General features: G+C 36.8%; 1 non-coding gene across 1 annotated transcript; it reads right to left on the reverse strand.

Annotated features, from left to right (window-relative positions):
* Positions 1-13,583: 13,583 nt before the first annotated feature.
* LOC121983612 lies at positions 13,584-13,689 on the reverse strand. The gene has a single exon (XR_006112641.1). It is a non-coding gene; the product is annotated as a small nucleolar RNA R71 (small nucleolar RNA).
* Positions 13,690-23,955: the final 10,266 nt, after the last annotated feature.

Here is a 23,955-nt window from a genome sequence, read left to right on the forward strand (position 1 = left end):
AGTATCTATCAGCATGTTCGCGGATAATGCATAAAGTAAAATCATACTGCAGAAAATGGATCCGTCGGCCCGTTACGCATCCTCTCTAGTAACCACATGAATACGTCTAGTCTCTGGCCTATCATACTCAGTGAATTAAATATCGGTGTCGAAACTTAACTTGGTAAGGGTCTGCTATAATGCATTTCATTTGTTCCTAACCAAGAAAGATTTTCAATCCACTGTCAGAATGAGACATTTCAAGTGTCCGAGGTGCTAGTATTGATCCCTAGCACAACTCTAAGTGGAGGAAGCCATTGAATTTTAATGGTTGTACTAATCTCCAACCCTAGATGTAGGAGGAGGAGGACTAGGCAAAGGAAGAGGAATCACATAACTTAGGTAAGTGTGTTGTAGAGGAGGTAAGAAAGGGTAGGGAAAGCAAAGGAACGAATGGCGGAAATCAAATACAATAAGAAAAGGATATTTATAAGTTAAATTTGGAATCAATAATGTTAAGTTTCGTTTGTGATTCCTAATTTAATTTCTAAAGAACACAATAGTTTGTTAGGAAAGGTTCAACACTTGTATAAAATTTTTGTACAGTGGAACCGGTACGATCTTCCTAGGACCAACTAACAGTTTAGTGGTGTTATCTACCAGTACCTGGTGTGTAGATACGAGGAGCCACTGATCATGTCTGCAATTCATTGCAGGGTTCTAGGAAATTTGACAACTACATGAAAGGGAAAACACTATCTACATGGGCACTACTGCAAAAGTAGCAGCTGTTGCAGTGGAAGATGTTTATCCTTTGATAGGAATAAAATATGAATTTTGAGAAATTGTCTTTACGTACCAAGTTTAGAAAGAATTTGATTAATGGTTTAGACTTGGATCGCAAACGATGCTTAACATTATTTATCCAAATCCACCTATGTTATAAATTCAATTAAATATTAATTTCAGAAATTGGCTTCCAGGTTAAACATGGTGAGGCACTAGGCCTTCTTGGATATGAGAGCAACCACCACTTCCTAGACAAAGCCTTTTAATAAAATCTAATATTTAATTTCTTTATATAACTCTAGGTTTAACCAAAAAGAACACTCGAATCACAAGATTGAAAAAATTTAAAAAAAACACAACTTCGAATATCTAATCCGAAAATCGAGAATCATATGTCTCTTGCGTTTGGAATTCATACAAAGAAAAACTAGTATGATGCGGAAAATAATTACTAGTTATACCTTTCTTTGTACGCAATAACCTCTTGATATTCTACCGTATTCCTCTTCTTATCTCGGACATTGTGTGGGCAACGATATACCGAGATGAGAACCACCCAAGCCCTTCTTCTTCCTCACCAAGTTTCGGCCACCAAAACTCCTCCAAGGATGTAGAGGTTCGACCACCACCACTGATGTGCGTAGATTATATACTCTTTTATGCATGTTTTTACGCACATTTACATACTTTGAGCATGCTTGATCTATGCACTTTTATACTTCCAGCTTTCCTTTTAGCATATTTACTCTTTTGGTTCGGAGATCTGCTTTGGAGTCGAAATTAGTGAAGATTATGCGTCCTCGGGCAAGCTTGGAAGGAATTGAAGGGAGAGAGCATCAGGCCGTGTACCACACACAGCCGTGTAGTTTTAACAAGAAGGGAAGAGGACTGTTAGAGTGTATACTAAAAGCCTAGCTTTTGGTATAAACATTTATCTAGAAATAAGAATCACATTGGTCAAATGTCTACATTTATGATAAATGTAGTTGTTCAATTAATTTATATTGTAGATAACATGGTGTGTGGTGTCACACACAGAAGATCATGTTATCAGTACCTTATAAATTATAAATAGTAGCTCACGACCATAATGGAAAGGAACAAACCATTGGAAGGTCGTAGTGTAATTAGGTATTAGTTTATCTTAACTATATAATTACACTAGTACACTTAGAGTGTATTGAGTAGGACCATTAGAGGTCGTTTCTTTTATACTGACTTTATAAAGAAACAAAGACCTCAGTTATTATGGAAGTGTGTGCTCTTAATCCTAATATAATAACAAGCACATATATTTGATATTTATTTCTTTAATTTATCAATGGGTGAGATTTAGTTCGATGAATCAATAAGCCCGATAAGTTGGGAAATGATATCACTTATAGTGTGTGTTGTTGATTATAGAAGGAAACTGTGTCCTAGTAATCTAGGTTGAGAATGTCCCCAAGAGGAGCTCATAAGGATTGTCATGTTAAACCCTGCAGGTGGACTTAGTCCGACATGACGATGAAGTTGAGTGGTACTACTCTTGGAGCTAGATATTAATTAAGTGAGTTGTCAGTAACTTACTTAATGGGCATTGTTATCTTAAACACAGGAGACTAACACACTCATAATAAGAAGGAGCCCAAAATGTAATTTGGGATTGGTGCGGTAGTTCAATAATAGTTCTTTAGTGGAATGAATTATTATTGATGAAATTAAGTTGTGTGTTCGGGGCGAACACGAGATGCTTAATTTCATCGGGAGACCAAAACCAATTCCTCCTCTCGGTCCCTATCGTAGCCTCTAGTATATAGAGATTTATACCCACCGCATACCCACCTTCTTACCCATCCAATGGGGCCAGCCAAGCTAGCTTGGAACCCAAGCTAGGGCCGGCCAAGACCAAGTGGATGAGCCATGTAGGTGGCCGGCCAAAGCTTGGGTCCCAAGCTTAGGTGGCCGGCCACTAGAATATTAAAAAGGATTTTTATTAAAATTATTTCTTATGTGGATATCATGATTTTAAAAGAGAGTTTAAAAATTAAAAATTTCCTTTTATAGCTTTCTAGAAAAGATTAAGAAAAGAGATTAATCTCTTTCCTTATTAGTAGTTTAAAAGGATGGTTTTAATTTTTGGTAAAAACTTTCCTTATTTGTAAATCACCTACATGTTTAAAAGAAAGTTTAAAATTTGAAATCTTTCCTTATTTGTTGATTAAAGGAGGATTTTAAATTTTAAGAAAATTTTCCTTTTTAATCATGTTCATGATTTAAAAGAGAGTTTAAATTAAATATTCTCTTTTATAAGTCTCTACAAAAGATTAAGAAAAGATTTGATATCTTTCCTTATTTGTAGATTGAAAGAGATTTTAATTTATAGAGATAACTTTCTTTTTATCCACATGTTTAAAAGAAAGATTTTAATTTATTAAATTTCTTTTTTTATAAACCAATCATGAAGGGATAAAAATTGTTAGAAATTTTTTATAAATTTCTGAGACAATTTAGGAAGTTTTAATTAATTTAAACTTTCCTTGTTTTGGGGAGAAGAGTGGTCGGCCATTGAAAATTTAAAAGAGAAAATTGTTTTAATTAAATAAATTTTCCTTTTTAATGGCAAAAGAATTAAGGAAGGTTTTATTAAATTTTCCTTATTTGCCAAGACCAAGGATTATAAAAGAGGGGGTAGAGGTGCCTTCATGGTTGAACAACTCTATTCTATTCTTCCTCTCTTTTCCTCCTTGGTGGCCGGCCCTAGCTTCTTCCTCTTCTCTTCTTCTTGTGGCCGGCGGCAATCCCTCTTGGAGCTCTTGATGGTGGCCGGTTCTAGCTAGGAGAAGAAAGAGAAAGGAGGTTTTATTTCTTGCATCCCTTGGAGCTTGGTGGTGGCCGGACCTCTACTTCTCTTGGAGAATTTTGGTGGCCGAAACCTAGAAGGAAGAAGAAGGTGCTTGGTGGTTCTCATCTCGGAAGATCGTTGCCCACACAACGTCCGAGGTTAGAAGAGGAATACGGTAGAAGATCAAGAGGTCTTTCTAAAAGGTATAACTAGTATTTTTCCTTTCCGCATCATACTAGTTATTTTTGGAAATAATACCAAATACAAGAGGCTTACGATTCTAGTATTTTGAATTTATTTTCGATGTAGTGTTCTTATGTTTTCTTCTTTTCCTTGTGATTTGATTGTTCCTTTTGGTTAACCTAAAGTTATTTTAGGAAATTAAATATTATCTTTCTATAAAAGGTTTTGTCTAGTCGGTGGTGTTTGCTCCCATATCCAAGAAGGCCATGTGCCTCGCCACGTCAGTACTGGGAACCAATTATGGAAATTAATATTTAATGGAATTAATAACTTAGGTGATTTGGATCGAACGTGTTAAGTTCCGCAGGAGATCCAAGTCAAAACCTAAAAGAACAAATAGATTAAGTTTTGGATCAAACATGTTAAGTTCCGCAGGCGATCCAAAATTTAATTTAAAAGAACACATGGTAGCTAGGAAAAGGTTCAGACCTTTGTACAAAATTTTTGTACAGTGGAACCTCTAGGCTTTCTGAGTAGCAACCAACAATTGGTATCAGAGCTAGGGATTTGCCTCTGTGTATTTGGTATTAGTTTAATTATGCACATGTCATACATAATTTAGGCAGGTTAATAGTAGGATGTGCTAATTTTGTGGATGCAGGATCCAACTATTATGGCTTATAGTTATTATGTGTATGATTGGACCCTTGGACATGTCAAGGGCATTTTATTGTGTGTGCATGATTGTATTATAAAATACAGCAGGAGCTGTATTTAGTTTTATTAGGATTTTATTTTTTGATCTAGATACATGTGCATTCCTTCGAGGAATATAGGATCGAAAAATGTAAAAATTCTATATATGTCGCAAATCGAATCTTGCAAGGCGTGGAACTTTTTGAGGACCAGAGGCGCAGCGGAACAAGGAGCAAGATGGATGCGACAACTAGACCCGGTGGCAGTGGCCAAAGATGGCAGCAGCTAGGGTTGGTGACACACGGAGGACAGCAATAGATAAAAGCCATAGTAGTTGAAAATTAGATTTTCTATTTATTGCTTTTATATTATGTTGTGTGTGTATGTTAGTATACATAGACTAGTATAGTTAAAAATTACTCGTTTATAAATAACTAAGTGGGAGAGGGATTTTTAAATCCCATGGTCTCCATTACTGGTTTGTAAGTGATGCAAACAAGCTTGCGCGTTGGCTCTGAGTGCCTTCCTCCATAACGGATGAGCTTGTTCGTGGATCACTAGAACAGACTTCCAATTTTGGATGACTATAGGAAGTTAATTAAGAGTGTGTGATCTTCCCCAACGGAAGGGGCATAATCTTATTAATAGACTTAGTGTCAAGTAATGGTATACACTTAGGCACGTCTAATAGTATCCTCCCCATCGGAGTCACTGCTATTATTTGTGTAACTGAAGAAAACCAACTATTAATTTGTCAAATAAATAGGTTGACAAGATAATAAAATTAAAAACCCCTCTTACAAATGTTTGATTTTGTATACGTCCACACTAACGTGGCATACAAAATTCACGGTGTTTGAGGTAATTTTATTTGTCATAAAGATTTATTGACAAGATAATTAATGGGTAAAACCCTCCTCTTACAAATGTTTAAATTTTGTATACGTCCACACTAACGTGGCATGCAAAATTCACGGTGTTTGAGGTGTTGGTGAATTTAAATAATATTGTTTGAGGAATCAATGTTATTTTAAATTCAAAGAGTTTTGACCAAATATTTGATCAAAGACAGATCAACTATTAATTTTATTCGTCATAAAGTAAAGTTGACAAGATAATAAAATTAATGAATAAAATCTCCTCTTCGATTTTGTATATACAAAATTCATGGAGATTTTAAGGAGTTGATCTTGACCAATTATTTTTGTGATTCTTAGGATGTTTGTCAATCCCTAGTAGTCATACTATAGAAAAAGACTTAGTAGTCCCAATTGTAATGATTGGAAATAGGACTTGGACATTAAGGTAGACTGTCTTTTTAGAACTAAGAACAATTTAGGTGTATTTAATTCATTAGTTGAAACATGTCTAGTGGTGTTATCTACCAGAACCTGGAGTGTAGATACAAGATGCCATTAATCATGTTTGCAATTCAGGGTTCCAGGAAACCCGACAACTAAATGAAAGGTAAATCACCGTCCACATGGGCACTACTGTAAAAGTGGTAGCAGTGGGAGATGTTTATCCTTTGATAAGAATAAAATATGGATTTTAAGTAATTGTCTTTACGTACCAAGTTTAGAAAGAACCTGATTTCAATTTCTAAACTATTATAGATATTGTGTCTATTTTGATAACAAAGTTGTTATCAAGAAAAATAGGGAAGTTATCTATTCTGGTATGATGGTTGACAATTTATAATCCAATAACTCCCACGATGCAACAAATGGAAATTAGTAACACATCTTCTAATTTTAAGAGAAAGCAACCTTCAGAAAAGAACCAATTATATCTTTGGCATCTAAAAGCTAGGTTATACTTGAGTAGGATTCATTGGTAGCTGATGAACTTTTGGGTTCATTGGTAGTGGAAATCTTTCCAACCTGCGAGTCTTACTTAGAAGGAAAATAACCAAGAAGCTTTTAAGTCCAAGGGGTATGGAGTCAAAGATATGTTGAAATTGGTTCATTCTGATTTGTGTGATCCTATGACTATCCAGACAAGAGGTAGTATTGAATATTTTGTCTATTTTATAGATAACTATTCAAGATACAAATAAATTTACTTAATGTGCCGCAAGACTAAGTACTTTGATTAGTTCAAAGAGTACAAGGCTGATGTGGAGAAATGTTAAAGTAAAAGCCACTATGGTAAGATCGTAGTGGCAAGTACCTTTTGGGAGAATTTAGGAGTCACTTATCAGAAGTTGATTTTCAATCCCAACTAACTGCATCTGGTACGCCCCAACAGAATGGTGTGGTAGAAAGAAGGTATAGGACTCTTATGGAATAATTAGATAGATGATGAGTTATTCAGAAAATTACCAAATTTGTTTTAAGGATATGCTCTGGAAACGGAAGTGAACGTAGTACCTTCCAAAGTCATAATTCTCTACTCATATAGAGTTGCTGAATAGGCGTAAGCCTATTTTGAAGCATATTCGGATTCGGGTAATCCAGCACATATGAGAGATAATGATAAGTTGGATAGGAGTTCACTTGTTTGTAAGTTATCCTAGATAAACAAAAGTAGGTTTATAGTCTTAAAATCGAAGGTCATTGTTAACATCAATGACTATTTTTTAGAAAAGGACTATATAATGAACCACGTGCTCATAAGTAAATTTGTTCTTAAGGAAATAATAAAAGACATGTCTAATCTAGTACCAACTGTACAAGATGAGATACCACAAGAAAAACTGCAACACGTATCACAAATGATACACAATTGCAGAAAATGTCTTGTCGTAGTGGGAGGGTTGTTAAGCAACCTTAAAAGATTCATGTTTTGGGAGAGTTTTTGGACTCGATCCCTGAAGGACATGAACCTGATCTCCGGACATATGACGATGCACTCCAAGATAAATATGCAGCATCTTGGCAAAGAGTAATGAATAATAGAATTAGAATATATGTATTCTAATAAAATCTGGAAGCTTGTAAAACCACCAAGTGGTGTAAAAGCCTTTGGGTGTAAAAGGTCTATAATAGGAAAAGAAGGATAGATAGGAAGGTAGAAATCTTCAAAGCAAGGCTTGATGAAAAAGGAAACTTTTTTCACTGGCAGCCATGCTAAAATCTATCCGGATTCTTTTATCTATTTGGCAAGTGGATGTCAAGACAGCATTCCTTAATAAAAGTCTTGAAGAAAGCATCCATATAAAGCAACCAGAAGGGTTCATTGCAGAGGGCTAAGAGCATCTTGTGTAAGCTCAATCAGTCTATGGACTGAGGCAAAGCTTCAAGGTCTTGGAACATCCGGTTTATCAAAGTAATCCAGACCTATGGATTTATTTAGTAACCGGATAAGTCTTGTGTATACAAAAGGCGTGATGGAAGCGTGGTGGTATTTCTTGTACTATACATAGATAACATTTTTGGTAGTTGGAAACAATATCAAAGTGTTGTCAGTAGTAAGGGTATGGTTGTCCAAACAATTTGATATGAAGGACTTGGGAGAATGTATATATTCTTGAAATCAAAATAATAAGGGATCGCAAGAAAAGAATATTTTACTTATCCCAAGCTTCATACATCGGAAAAATCCTTGCTCGTTTTAAGCATGCAAAACTCCAAGAAAGGTTTCTTACCTTTTTAGGATGGAGTAACTTTATCTAAAGATATGTCTCTGTAGACATCAAAGGAGATAAAGGAAATAAAGGCAGTTCTTTGTGCTTCGGCTGTCGGAAGCCTAATATATGCTATGCACGAGATCAAAAATCTGTTTTGCCAAGGGCATAGTTAGCAGATATCAAAGTAACCCTGGACAAGGATAGTAGACTGCAGTAAAGCATATAGTACCTTAGAAGCACTAGAGATTATATGCTAGCTTACAAGTCAGTTAATTTAGTCCTTGTGGGTTGCATGGATTTTGACTTCCAATCGGATAGGGACAATAATAAGTCAACCTCGGGGTTTTGTGTTTACTTTAGGAGGTAAAGTCATAATTATGGAAGAGTGATAAGCATAGGTGTTTTTCTGGACTCCGCCATAGAAGCTTAGTATATGGCAAGCCTCTGAGATAGCCATAAAAGCTGAATGACTCAATAACCTCAAGATAGACTTAGATATGATTTCTGGTTTGTCCAAAGATTATTACAATTTATTGTAATAATGTTGGTGCAGTAGCAAACTCGAAGAAACCATAAGTCTATAAGGCAAGAAAACATAATAGAGCGCAAGTACCACCCAATACGAGAAATCGTATAAACGAGGAGAAGTTGTTGCCGCCTAGATTGCATCAGGTGATGACCTATAGATCCTTTCACTAAGGTCCTTAAGGCAAGAGCTTTTGATGGACATGTTGAAGAGCTAGGAATCAGATGTATGGCAGCAGATATAGCAGTTTAGTCTTTTAGTATAAGTGGGAGATTGTTAGAGTGTATACTAAAAGCCTAGCTTTTGGTATAAACATTTATCTAGAAATAAGAATCACATTGGTCAAATGTCTACATTTATGATAAATGTAGTTGTTCAATTAATTTATATTGTAGATAACATGGTGTGTGGTGTCACACACAGAAGATCATGTTATCAGTACCTTATAAATTATAAACAGTAGCTCACGACCATAATGGAAAGGAACAAACCATTGGAAGGTCGTAGTGTAATTAGGTATTAGTTTATCTTAACTATATAATTACACTAGTACACTTAGAGTGTATTGAGTAGGACCATTAGAGGTCGTTTCTTTTATACTGACTTTATAAAGAAACAAAGACCTCAGTTATTATGGAAGTGTGTGCTCTTAATCCTAATATAATAACAAGCACATATATTTGATATTTATTTCTTTAATTTATCAATGGGTGAGATTTAGTTCGATGAATCAATAAGCCCGATAAGTTGGGAAATGATATCACTTATAGTGTGTGTTGTTGATTATAGAAGGAAACTGTGTCCTAGTGATCTAGGTTGAGAATGTCCCCAAGAGGAGCTCATAAGGATTGTCATGTTAAACCCTGCAAGTGGACTTAGTCCGACATGACGATGAAGTTGAGTGGTACTACTCTTGGAGCTAGATATTAATTAAGTGAGTTGTCAGTAACTTACTTAATTAGTGGGCATTTGTTATCTTAAACACAGGGAGACTAACACACTCATAATAAGAAGGAGCCCAAAAATGTAATTTGGGATTGGTGCGGTAGTTCAATAATAGTTCTTTAGTGGAATGAATTATTATTGATGAAATTAAGTTGTGTGTTCGGGGCGAACACGGGATGCTTAATTTCATCGGGAGACCAAAACCAATTCCTCCTCTCGGTCCCTATCGTAGCCTCTAGTATATAGAGATTTATACCCACTGCATACCCACCTTCTTACCCATCCAATGGGGCCGGCCAAGGTAGCTTGGAACCCAAGCTAGGGCCGGCCAAGTCCAAGTGGATGAGGCATGTAGGTGGCCGGCTAAAGCATGGGTCCCAAGCTTAGGTGGCCGGCCACTAGAATATTTAAAAAGGATTTTTATTGAAATTATTTCTTATGTGGATATCATGATTTTAAAAGAGAGTTTAAAAATTAAAAATTTTGTTTTATAACTTTCTACAAAAGATTAAGAAAAGAGATTAATCTCTTTCCTTATTTGTAGTTTAAAAGGATGGTTTTAATTTTTGGTAAAAACTTTCCTTATTTGTAAATCACCTACATGTTTAAAAGAAAGTTTAAAATTTGAAATCTTTCCTTATTTGTTGATTAAAGGAGAATTTTAAATTTTAAGAAAATTTTCCTTTTTAATCATGTTCATGATTTAAAAGAGAGTTTAAATTAAATATTCTCTTTTATAAGTCTCTACAAAAGATTAAGAAAAGATTTGATATCTTTCCTTATTTGTAGATTGAAAGAGATTTTAATTTATAGAGATAACTTTCTTTTTATCCACATATTTAAAAGAAAGATTTTAATTTATTAAATTTCTTTTTTTATAAACCAATCATGAAGGGATAAAAATTGTTAGAAATTTTTTATAAATTTCTGAGACAATTTAGGAAGTTTTAATTAATTTAAACTTTCCTTGTTTTGGGGAGAAGAGTGGCCGGCCATTGAAAATTTAAAAGAGAAAATTGTTTTAATTAAATAAATTTTCCTTTTTAATGGCAAAAGAATTAAGGAAGGTTTTATTAAATTTTCCTTATTTGCCAAGACCAAGGATTATAAAATAGGGGGTAGAGGTGCCTTCATGGTTGAACAACTCTATTCTATTCTTCCTCTCTTTTCCTCCTTGGTGGCCGGCCCTAGCTTCTTCCTCTTCTCTTCTTCTTGTGGCCGGCGGCAATCCCTCTTGGAGCTCTTGATGGTGGCCGGTTCTAGCTAGGAGAAGAAAGAGAGAAAGGAGGTTTTATTTCTTGCATCCCTTGGAGCTTGGTGGTGGTGGCCGGACCTCTACTTCTCTTGGAGAATTTTGGTGGCCGAAACCTAGAAGGAAGAAGAAGGTGCTTGGTGGTTCTCATCTCGGAAGATCGTTGCCCACACAACGTCCGAGGTTAGAAGAGGAATACGGTAGAAGATCAAGAGGTCTTTCTAAAAGGTATAACTAGTATTTTTCCTTTCCGCATCATACTAGTTATTTTTGGAAATAATACCAAATACAAGAGGCTTACGATTCTAGTATTTTGAATTTATTTTCGATGTAGTGTTCGTATGTTTTCTTCTTTTCCTTGTGATTTGATTGTTACTTTTGGTTAACCTAAAGTTATTTTAGGAAATTAAATATTATTTTTCTATAAAAGGTTTTGTCTAGTCGGTGGTGGTTGCTCCCATATCCAAAAAGTCCATGTGCCTCGCCACGTCAGTACTGGGAACCAATTATGGAAATTAATATTTAATGGAATTAATAACTTAGGTGATTTGGATCGAACGTGTTAAGTTCCGCAGGAGATCCAAGTCAAAACCTAAAAGAACAAATAGATTAAGTTTTGGATCAAACGTGTTAAGTTCCGCAGGCGATCCAAAATTTAATTTAAAAGAACACATGGTAGCTAGGAAAAGGTTCAGACCTTTGTACAAAATTTTTGTACAGTGGAACCTCTAGGCTTTTCGAGTAGCAACCAACAGAGGACATGGCCGTGTGAATCTCACACGGCCGTGTCTTGATTTGAAGAAATTAGAGCAGATGCCTTACATGGTCGTGTAGATCTACACGACCGTGTGAGGTTTCCAGAGGCCAAGCAGGTGGTGGCCGTGTGCACCACACAGCCGTGTAGCATTTCCAGAGAACAGAAGGGTCCTGGCCATGTGAGTCACACTGCCGTGCAGCTTTGGCAGAGAAGGAACTGGACATGGCCGTGTGAATCTCACACGGCCGTGTCATGGGGCCGTGTGGCGCCCGATTTCCTCCTCTATTTAAACCCTCCTTCATGAATTGAAAGGGGATCTCTCCCCCTTTGGGAGAAGGCAAGATTTGGTGGTATCCGCCCATTCTTGGGAGGATTTCTGGGCGATTCGAGGGGAGTTCTTGACGATTTCAACTCCGGAGCGAGGATTGGATCCGAAGACAGATAAGTTTTCTCTTTCCCTCTTTTCTTGGTTTCTTGGATTGGGGATTTAAGAAATGCTTGTAATCTTTATTTCTTCGGGTATTCTTCCTCGATTCATGGAGTAGATCTTGTATTCTGGGATTAAGGGAGTATTTGTATGATGGATTGATGTAATCTCTTATGGATTTGCCAATTTCTTGTTTCAACGACATTGTTTTGCTTGTATCAATTAGATCTTGAATGATTAATGGTGATTTGTGCTTAATTCTCATTCTTGATTGATTGTTTGGATTTCTTGTGGACTTTGTAAAGATAAACTCTCACTCGATCATCCGAGGGATCCACGTGACAGGTGCAAGCCCGTGTAAGGACGTTTGAGAGATAATCTTGAAGAGGAAATAGGAATATTCAAGAGAGTAGGATGGATCTTGTGATTAGTTTCTTGTATCTTGATAGATTAATAAGTTGTGGGCTTCTATGTTGATATCTGAGGAAGGCATAGTAATATGTGCGCTTCTGTGTAAGGACAATGTAGGTTCACGTCTAATTGATCATATTTAGATACATTTCTCAGTCCTTAGCCGGTTATCTATTGCAAGAGAGAACCGGCAACTTTCTACAAGTGTTTGGCAATTGAGGGATAAGAATTGGTGAACCATTTACATTCAAGAAATCTTACAAAGAAATCGAAACTCCTAGAATCTCCCTTTATCATAGCCCAAAACACTAAACTCTTGTTTGTTGATCTTTAATATTAGATTTGTTTACCTTCACTTTGCATTTAAAACAATTGGATAGTTGTTTAGCTAATTCGCATTGAGACATTTCTAGTGCTTATTCCAGTCCCTGTGGATACGATAATCTTTTATATTACTTGCGACATTTCTGTACACTTGCGGAGCGTAACAAGTTTTTGGCGCCGTTGCCGGGGACTGCGCTATAACATTAGGAATTATCAATTGAGCTAGACTAAACATAACATTTGTTTTCCTTTCATATTGCATAGTTGTAACTAATCATTAGATTTCTGTTTTTACTTTCTTGTATAACTTTTACTTCTTGTTAATTCTTTTTGTACAAATTCAATTCTGCATTTTTGATTCTTTTATTTTTCTTTTTCTGTTGAATTGTCATTTGCTATCTTGTTCTTGTGTATGCGAAGATCTAACTTTGCAGGGGAATTCTTTCCTTTTAACCCTGAGATTGACAGAACTTTCCATAAAAGAAGAATTCTGCAAAGGCAAATTGAAGAACAGGAACATTTGAACATGGCGAATAGACCACTCAAGGATTATGCAGCACCTTATGCAAGAGGTTTTCAATCTAGTATTTCAAGACCTTCAGTGGAAGCTAATAACTTTGAGATCAAACCCGCAATTATATCTATGGTGCAGCAGAACCAATTTGGTGGAGGACCTCATGAAGACCCCAATCAACACTTAGAGGTCTTTTATGAAATATGTGGTACCATGAAAATGAATGGAGTTCCTTCAGAAGCAGTTAGATTATTATTATTTGGGTTTTCTTTAAAAGATAGGGCAAAGCAATGGCTGAATTCTTTGGCCCCTAATAGTATCACCACTTGGGAGCAGTGTGAGCAACAGTTTCTTGATAAATTCTATCCACCAAGCAAAACAGCTCATATGAGGAATTTAATTGCAAGCTTCAAGCAAACTGACTCAGAATCTCTTTTTGAAGCATGGGATAGATATAATAGTATGCTCAGATAATGCCCACATCATGGGTTGGAAAGATGGTTAGTGTTGCACACTTTTTATAATGGTATCAACTATCATACCAAAGTGTCCCTTGATTCAGCTGCTGGAGGGGCACTTATGAATAAAAGTTTAGATGAAGCTGAAGAAATTATTGACAGTGTAGCACAAAATCATCATCAATGGGAAAATGAAAGAAGTGGTGGCTATTCTTCTATAAACCCAACAATTAAAGCATCAGGGAAGTTTGATGTAGATGCAGTCACTCTTTTCTCTGCAAATTGGACGCTCTTACAAAGAAATTTGAGAATATGGGGCCTAGTGCTAATATGGTCAATGTTATTAGTACATCTTGTGAAGTATGTGGGAGTTCAGAGCACTCAAATGACTCATGTCCATTGGGAGCTATCACTGCACAAATCAATCAACTGGAACAATGTGATGCAATCATGAGTTACAATCAAAGGCAGAACAACCCATACTCAAATACTTATAACCCTGGATGGAAGAGTCATCCCAATTTTTCTTACAGAAATAATCAAGATCAAGGACCATCTATGGGAGCAAGACCAAATTTTCAAGCTGGGCAACAAAATTTTCAACATCTATCTTCTCAAGGCTTACCAAAGTCAAATATTGAAAAGATGCTTGAAGAAATTATCTCAAGTCAGAATGAAATGAAGCAAGATTTAGTAAAGCTCATTCAGAGAATGGATAATTCTGAAAAGCATCAAAAGATCCAGGATAGTCAAATTTCCCAACTAGCTTCCTCATCATCCAGAGCACCAGGACAACTTCCAGGAAAACCTGATGTGAATCCTATGGAGCATTGCAATAGAATTGAGCTTAGGAGCGGACGGACCTTGGGAGACTCCCAAGTGACTGCTCCAAAAGGGATACAAAAAGAAGAGCTCTCTCCTCTTATACCAAATCAGATTCAAGCTAATGAGGAGAGTACCATTGAGGTTGAAGAGACTCTTCCACTGAACCATCAGAGCAAAGCTGTCCCTTTTCCTCAGAGACTTACAATGCTCAAGAAAGATGAAGAATTTGGCAAGTTTTTAGAAAAAGTTAAGGAAATTTGTGTAGAAGTACCTCTTATTGATGTTATTCTTCAAATGCCTAGATTTCCCAAATTCCTGAAGGATCTCATGTCAAACAAGAGAAGAAGAGGAGAGGTTGAGACCATTGCGCTTAGTGAGGAATGTAGTGCTATTTTGGAGAAGAATACTTCCCCAAAACTAAAGGACCCAGGGAGCTTTTATATTCCTTGCAACATAGGAAAAGAATTTTTTGAAAAAGTTTTTTGTGATTTGGGGGCAAGTGTTAGCCTCATTCCCTATTCAATTTGTAATAAATTAGGTCTCAAAAACATTAAACTTACTGCTATGGCACTTCAACTTGCCGATCATTCCTGCAGGTACCCTTTGGGTATTATAGAAGATGTGCCAGTAGAGGTGGATGGGAATGTTATTCCCACAGATTTTGTCGTGTTGGACATGGAAGAGGACCCCAGGATTCCTATCATATTAGGAAGACCTTTCCTTGCTACAGCTGGAACTATAATTGATGTCAAAAATCATAAGCTTTCTTTGGTAATTGGTAAGGAAAGGTTGGAATATGATTTATCTAATATCTCTAACCATGTCTCGTCTCTTTTAAATGCTTGTAGCAGGACAAGCATTTATAAACTTGAGGAATGGAATTTCCATCCTCATGGAAGGCCACCAAACGAAGGAGACAATGTGGTGGAAGATGTTGGGAGAAGATCTCCCAACAAAAACGAAAAGTATATCTGTCCTCCAAGGGCGAGGAAAAGAAGTGAATGATCAAGTTTGGTCAAGCTAAAGACCTTAAACAAGCGCTTCTTGGGAGGCAACCCAAGGGTTCTTTTAGTTAGTTTTGATTTGTATTTTAATTTCTTTTAGTTTGATGCATTCTTTTGATTTTGTTTTCAGGTTAGGTGCAAAACAGAGCCCGGCCGTGTGCTATACACGGCCAGGCAAAGGTTGCAGAGAAGGGAAGTGCTTGGGCCGTGTCATCCAGACACGGCCGTGTAGGATCTCCCGAGGAGAAAAAGGTCTAGGCCGTGTCTCAAACACGGCCGTGTAAAGAATCCCGAGAAGAAAGATGGAGAGGCCGTGTCCCAGACACGGTCGTGCGAAGAATCCAGAGAAGGAAGAGGGGGAGGTCGTGTGGATCTGCACGGCCCGTGTAGGAGAGTTATTAAAGTCTTCTTTCTACCTTACACGTCCAGATCTTGGCCGTGTTCTGCACACCCCCAACTCTCCAAAACATCTCTTTCTCTCCCAATCTCTTAAAAACTCCTCTCTAATCTCTCAAGATCTCTTAGATCTGGATTCTCCTCCTCTCTAAGACTTGGACTTTTTGTTCTCCTAACCTAAGATCTTTGCTCTTTGAAGTTTTGTTCTTTGAGTTCCATTTTTCCAACCCTAGATAATTCTTCCCCTATCTAAACTCATCAAGATGTCCAACATTTTGAAGAAACTTCGCAAAGGAGGTGGTGGATCCAGTGGAGACAAAGAGAAGGAGCCATCAAGAGACAAAGGAAAACAACCAGTGAAGGGCAAAGGCAAAAGGACTTCACGCAACGAAGGTAATAACAATGAATTCAATATTGTGTTTAGAAATGATGATCAAGTAACTAGATTTGCAATTCTTGTCAATAGAAAGATAGTGTGTACTAGATATATGGACCCAACTGTTCTTGATATGCTTGGAATTAGGGAAGATGTAGATTTGATGATTGGGTTTTTGGATTGGAGTGATATTATGTACACACATTTGCCTACATATCCTCGTCTTGTTTTGGAATTTTTAAGTTCATTAGATGTCCATTTTACTAATGAAGATGATTATTTTGGAAAAATCTCATTTAGACTAATGAATCAAGAATTTCTATGGACATTTAGTAACTTTAATTCTTGTTTTGGATTAACCACCGGTAGCCCTCGTAGGTTTGATCCAAAGTTTAATTGGAATCATTTTTGGAATGCAATAACTGGGTTAGATCAACCTTATGAGCCTTCAAGAGCTAAGGCCTCCAATATGCAAAACCCCATCTTTAGGTATCTACATAGAGTCATGAGTAAAACTATTTTTGGTAGGGGAGAGAGTGATGGGGTGGTTAAAAAGATAGAGCTTTATGCTTTATGGGCTATGCTTTATAAGGTTGAATTTGATTCTGGTTTTCATTTTGTTCAAACCTTATTAAGATTTGCTAGGGCATCATCGGGATCAATTGTTTTTGGTGGTTTGATTACCCGAATAGCTTATAATTTAAATCTTGATGTTGATGGGTTGGAAATAATTCATGGTAATGACATGATTGACTTTGATGCATGTCTTGCTATGAAAATGATCGTTCGGGATGAGAATGGTTTCGCGTTTCCAAGGAGGAGTGGTTCTCCTTTACCCCTTCCTTTTCCTGAACGAACTACTATTCGTAACCCGGCTAATTGGGTAATTTCTGAGTTAGATTTTGAGGATAACCCTTCTATACCTGGAGACACCGAGCCACATCATGAGCCCTCGTCATCTGGACACCCGCAGCCTTCTAGTTTTATGGAGCCTGCTAGGCATTCTTTTGCATATGGCACGGGATCTTCTAGGTTTGATTTTTCAGATTTTCGTACGTCTCTAGAATCACTTCATGAGAAGCAAGATGCCCAACGAAAAATGTTGGAGGGGCGCTTCTCTTTATCTGATGATCAGTTTAGGGAGGTACAAAATCATTTTCAGTTTATGAGGAATTTTCAAGGTCAAGTGGCTGAGTTTGTGCAGGATTATGATACTGATCAGGCTAGGATGAGAGATTTTATGCAGAGCATGATGCTTACTAGCCAACAAGTAGATGCTTTATATGAGTATCATAGATCCTTGGGTGAGATTCCAGGTTTTCCTAGTTTTCCTATTGGCCAACCACGTCGTAGACCTCCTTTCCCTCGTCCACCTCCACCTCCACCTCCTCCACCATATTGATTTCATCGGGACGATGAAAAGTTTAAGTCTGGGGGGGTGTCATGTACTATTTAGTTTGGTTTTCAGTTTTTAGTTTTTGTTAGTTTTTCATGTTGGTTCTTATTTTCATTGCTTGTTGCTTTATTTTGCTTGTTTTTGAAATAATCATGGCAAAAAAAAAAAAAATTGAGAACATCAAATCTTCACTTATATGCTTTCTTGGATTCAAGTGAAATGTTAGCACGATTATCGTCTTGATTCATGATGTTCAAATAATGCTAGTAGTAAACTTTGTGTAGTTCTTTTTTCTATCTTGGGAAGCATTAATAAGCTAAAAATCTTATGGTGATGAGTTTTAGTTTTGGTTCAACCTTAAGGATTTTATCTTCACTACACTTGTGCTTGATGCTTGAATAGTTGATGTCATTGAAATAGTCATGATTCATCTTGTTTGCTTAGTACTTGGTTTCATGGTGATTTCTCAACTTTCATTTTGGTTACTGGATGAGGCTCAAATCATTAAAGCTCATTTGGAAAAATCAAAATATCCCAACATGTGTGCTAAAAGTACATTTGTGAATAAGTTTTGCACAATGCAAACACTTATAAAAAAAAATTAAAAAAAAATAAGGGATATAAAAAATAGTTGTCATGAGTGGAATCTAGCAAGTCACCCCATTGAGACCGAGTTAGGTTACTGGGGAAATGATTGCTTAGCTTCCCTTGAGATTGAGCACACCTTTGAGACCTTGGGTTAGTTGAGAAATATGAACCAAGTGAATGGTGAGTAAGTGCCTATCACTGGTTACTTGTCTTTCACTGGAAACACTAGGAATTCAAATTTGATGACGACTTGACTAGGACATGAATTGAAACTTGAAGGCTGTTGAGTTACTTTTACACTGTGCACAAGATTCTTATACTTGAACCATACTTTACTTGTTTCCATGATCACGCTTGTTAATGAAACTTTTTGATAGAGTTAGGAAAGTGCACTAGGTTTTATGAATGTGTTGTAGAACATATGAATTTAGACTGCAGCATTTTGCTTGAGGACAAGCAAAGGTTTAAGTCTGGGGGTGTGATGTGCGTAGATTATATACTCTTTTATGCATGTTTTTACGCACATTTACATACTTTGAGCATGCTTGATCTATGCACTTTTAAACTTCCAGCTTTCCTTTTAGCATATTTACTCTTTTGGTTCGGAGATCTGCTTTTTGTGCATTTTCTGTACACAGGAGTCGAAATTGGTGAAGATTATGCGTCCTCGGGCAAGCTTGGAAGGAATTGAAGGGAGAGAGCATCAGGCCGTGTACCACACACGGCCGTGTAGTTTTAACAGGAAGGGAAGAGGACATGGCCGTGTGAATCTCACACCGTCGTGTCTTGATTTGAAGAAATTAGAGCAGATGTCTTACATGGCCGTGTAGATCTACACGGCCGTGTGAGGTTTCGAGGCCAAGGTGGTGGCGTGTGCACCACACTGCAAAGATTTCCAGAGAGCGAAGGTCCTGGCCGTGGAGTCACACTACTGGAGAAAGAATTGGACATGGCCATGTGAATCTCACACGGTCGTGGTGCCCGATTTCCTCCTCTATTTAAACCTTCCTTCATGAATTGAAAGGGATCTCTCCCTTTGGGAGAAGGCAAGATTTGGTGGTTTCCTCCCATTCTTGGGAGGATTCATTCTAAGGGAGTTCTTGACGACTTCGACTCCGGAGCGAGGATTGGATCCGAAGACGAGGCTTCTTCGTAGATAAGTTTTCTCTTTCCCCCTTTTCTTGGTTTCTTGGATTGGGGATTTAGGAAATGCTTGTAATCTTTATTTCTTCGGGTATTCTTCCTCGATTCATGGAGTAGATCTTGTATTCTAGGATTAAGGGAGTATTTGTATGATGGATTGATGTAATCTCTTATGGATTTGCCAATTTCTTGTTTCAACGACATTGTCTTGCTTGTATCAATTAGATCTTGAATGATTAATGGTGATTTGTGCTTAATTCTCATTCTTGATTGATTGTTTGGATTTCTTGTGGACTTTGTAAAGATAAACTCTCACTCGATCATCCGAGGGATCCACATGACAGGTGCAAGCCCGTGTAAGGACGTTTGAGAGATAATCTTGAAGAGGAAATAGGAATATTCAAGAGAGTAGGATCGATCTTGTGATTAGTTTCTTGTATCTTGATAGATTAATAAGTTGTGGGCTTCTATGTTGATATCCGAGGAAGGCATAGTAATAGGTGCGCTTCTGTGTAAGGACAACGTAAGTTCACGTCTAATTGATCATATTTAGATACATTTCTCAGTCCTTAGCCGGTTATCTATTGCAAGAGAGAACCGGCAACTTTCTACAAGTGTTTGACAATTGAGGGATAAGAATTGGTGAACCATTTACATTCAAGAAATCTTACAAAGAAATCGAAACTCCTAGAATCTCCCTTTATCATAGCCCAAAACACTAAACTCTTGTTTGTTGATCTTTAATATTAGATTTGTTTACCTTCACTTTGCATTTAAAACAATTGCATAGTTGTATAGCTAATTCGCATTGAGACATTTCTAGTGCTTATTCCAGTCCCTGTGGATACGATAATCTTTTATATTACTTGCGACATTTCCGTACACTTGCGGAGCGTAACAACCATCAAGCTCCAAGGGATGCAAGAAACAAAGTCTCCTTTCTCTCCTTCTTCTCCAAGCAATATCTGACCACCTTCCAAGCTCCAAAGGATGAAGAGTTTCGACCAAGGAGAAGAAATAAAAAGGAGAAGGGAGAACTAGAAGGGTCGACCACACCACCAAGGAAAAGAGGAGAAGAATAGAATAGTGTTGTTAACCATGAAGGCACCCCTACCCCTCTTTTATAATCCTTGGTCTTAGCAAATAAGGAAAAATTAAATAAAAAACTTCCTTATTACTTTGCCATGAAAAGGAAAATTTAATTAATTAAAACTTATTTCCTTTTCTTAAAACAATATGGCAGGCCACCTCATAATCCCAAACAAGGAAAGTTTTAACAAGAATTAAAACTTCCTAATTTGTTTCCGGAAATTTTAAAATAAAAATTTCTCTAATAATTTATTGTTAGTTAGAGCCCTAGAGCCAATCATTTGATGATTGTATTATGGACTTGTTGTATCATATTCTTATATATAAATAAAGGAATTTATTGTTTTTGGTTATTATACTTACTTGTATTGGTGCCAAATAAACTAAGTATAATAGCGTTCTTGAGTAGAAGGTTCTCACCTATATCAATCGGTTAATTGAACCGATAGTGAGATGATATAGGGAACACTACTCTTAATCATTCCTAGTCGAGTATTAACATTCAGGGACAATGTTAACGCAATAAGACTAGCATGTAGGTCAACTCGATGACTTGATCTCACAAGTCATGGATATAGAGATATCAAGTTGACACATGGGTATGCATTGGAGAATGTATACTGAATGACCCGCCATGAGAAAGTATCATGGATCGTTATATGAGTGTCATATACTTTCTCATGTGGCTATTAGTATGACTATTAGTCCTTAGACCTGAAGTCACCATGGATCCCTACATAAGGAGTTATGTACTTTGGTTTCGTCAAACGTCACCCGTAACTGGGTGGACTATAAAGCCGATTACCGGGTATGTAACGAATTATGCAGAGGGATGTGAGTGATGTAGATGGGATTTATCCCTCCTATATGACAGGAGAGACATCGATATTCTTGATAGAGTGAGACCACGAAGTGCATGGTCATGCCCAAATGAGTCAATATGAGATATTGAGCTCATTTGATTTAGTGAGTCTACTTGGAGTTCAAGATTTAGATTGATCAAAGGATGACACGGTCTATGCCTCACATTGATCAATCTAGATGTCTAGGATAGAAGGACACTTGTCATATATTGTGAGGAGTCACAATTAGTAGTCACAAGGTGATGTTGGATCTCAACATTCTTGTAACTTAGGTAGTAATTATGTATTGCTAGATACCGCTCATTACTTATGCTCCTAAATCGGTTTAGGAGCATTGCCAACGTTACAAGACCCTATAGGGACATACACTAAGGACAATCAGATGGAAATTAGGTTTATATGATGAACCAAGAGGATTAGATTCATTTGATGAATCAAATTGGATTAAGAGTAATCCTAATTGGCCTAATTGAGTTGGACTCAAGTTGATTCATGTGTTCAATGAGTCTAATTTAGATTATGACTCATTGAATCAATTTAATTAAATGAATTAGATTCATTATATTAAATTGGCTTGAATTAAATGGTTGGATTAGATCAACCATGAGAGAGATTAAGTCAAGTTTGACTTGACTTGAGAGGAAGATGAAGAGTCAAGTTTGACTTGACTTTATGCCACCTCATTGGTGAGTTGGCATTGAGTGGGCCAATGATGATGCTCCACATCATCATGGTTGCTTAAGTGGGATGCCACCTCATGGGAGTTACCAAGAGTTGTGACTCTTGGCATTCCATGGGAGTTACACACCCATCTTAATGTGGCCGGCCACATGAATGAAGAAATAAGTTTCATTTTGTGATTATTCTCATTCATTCCATCATCTTCTTCCTTGTTCCATTTTTCTCTCCCTCTCCTCTCTATTGCCGAGACCTTCTTGGAGTGCTAGCACACTCAAAGGTTCTCCTTCTATCGAGTTGTTCATGTGGATACGCATAGAGAGTTGTCTACCTTGACAACTTGAGATCTGGCATCTCCTTGGACGAGCAGGATACGAAAAGGGCACGCATCGAAGGTATAAAAGGTTTCCCCTTTGTAGATCTACTGTAGATCGAAGTTTTGAAACTCGTACTCGTATTTTATTTATTTTTCTTTGCACGGATTCGGTGGTTGGGGCTTTCGGGGTTTCCGCAATGCGAAAACGCGATTTTCGCGGCCCGAAAAACCCAACATTTATCCCTTCATGTTTGGTTATAAAAGAAAATATATAAATTAAAATTTCTTTATTAAAACATTTAGATGATTTTATAAAAGGAAAGTTATCTTTAAAATTAAAATCTCCTTACAATCTACAATAAGGAAAGATATCAAATTTTTTCTTAATCTTTTGTAGAAATTTGTAAAAGGAAATATTTAATTTTAAACTCTCTTTTTAAATCATGAACATGGTTACAAAAAAGGAAAGTTTTATCAAAATTAAAATCTTCCTTTCAGTCTACAAATAAGGAAAGATATCAAATCTTTTCTCAATCTTTTGTAGAAAGATATAAAAGGAAAGATTTAAATTTTACTCTCTTTTAAAACCATGGAATCCATATAAGAAAATTTTAAAAATAAAAATCCTTTTAATTTTCTTAGGGTCGGCCACACCATGCTTGGGCTCCAAGCATTGGCAGGCCACCTACTTGGCTCATCCTATTGGTCTTGGCCGACCCCTAGCTTGGGTTCCAAGCTAGCTTGACCGGCCCCATTAGGATGGGTATAAAGGTGGGTATAGGTGGCTATAGGTGGGTATAATACTTTATAAATAAGAGGCTACGATAGGGACCGAGAGGAGGAATTGGTTTTGGTCTCCCGATGAAATTAAGCTTCCCGTGTTCGCCTCGAACACCCAGCTTAATTTCTTCAATAATAATTCATACCACTAAAGAATTATTATTGAATTGCTGCACCAATCCCAAATTATATTTTGGGCTCCTTCTTATTATGAGTGTGTTAATCTCCCTATGTTTAAGATGTCGAATATCCACTAATTAAATTAATTGCTGACAACTCACTTTAATTAATTTGTTAGTGTAAGAGTAATATCACTCAACCTTATCGTCATGTCGGACTAAGTCCACCTACAGGGTTTAACATGACAATCCTTATGAGCTCCTCTTGGGGACATTATCAACCTAGATTACTAGGACACAATTTCCTTCTATAATCAACAACACACACTATAAGTAATATCATTTCCCAACTTATCGGGCATATTGATTTACCGAACTAAATCACACCCATTGATAAATCAAAGAAATAAATATTAAGTATATGTGCTTGTTATTATATTAGGATTAAGAGCACACACTTCCATAATAACAAAGATATTGCTCTTTTATTTAGTCAGTATAAAAAGAAACTATCTCAAATGGTCCTGCTCAAGACACTCATAGTGTACTAGTGTAATTTATCAGTCAAGATAAACTAATACTTAATTACACTACAACTATTCTAATGGTTTGTTCCTTTCCATCTCAGTCGTGAGCTACTGTTTATAATTTATAAGGAATTGATAACATGATCTTCTGTGTGTGACACCACACACCATGTTATCTACAATATAAATTAATTGAACA

Source organism: Zingiber officinale, chromosome 5A, assembly GCF_018446385.1.
Source record: "Zingiber officinale cultivar Zhangliang chromosome 5A, Zo_v1.1, whole genome shotgun sequence".
NCBI classification, from domain to species: domain Eukaryota; kingdom Viridiplantae; phylum Streptophyta; class Magnoliopsida; order Zingiberales; family Zingiberaceae; genus Zingiber; species Zingiber officinale.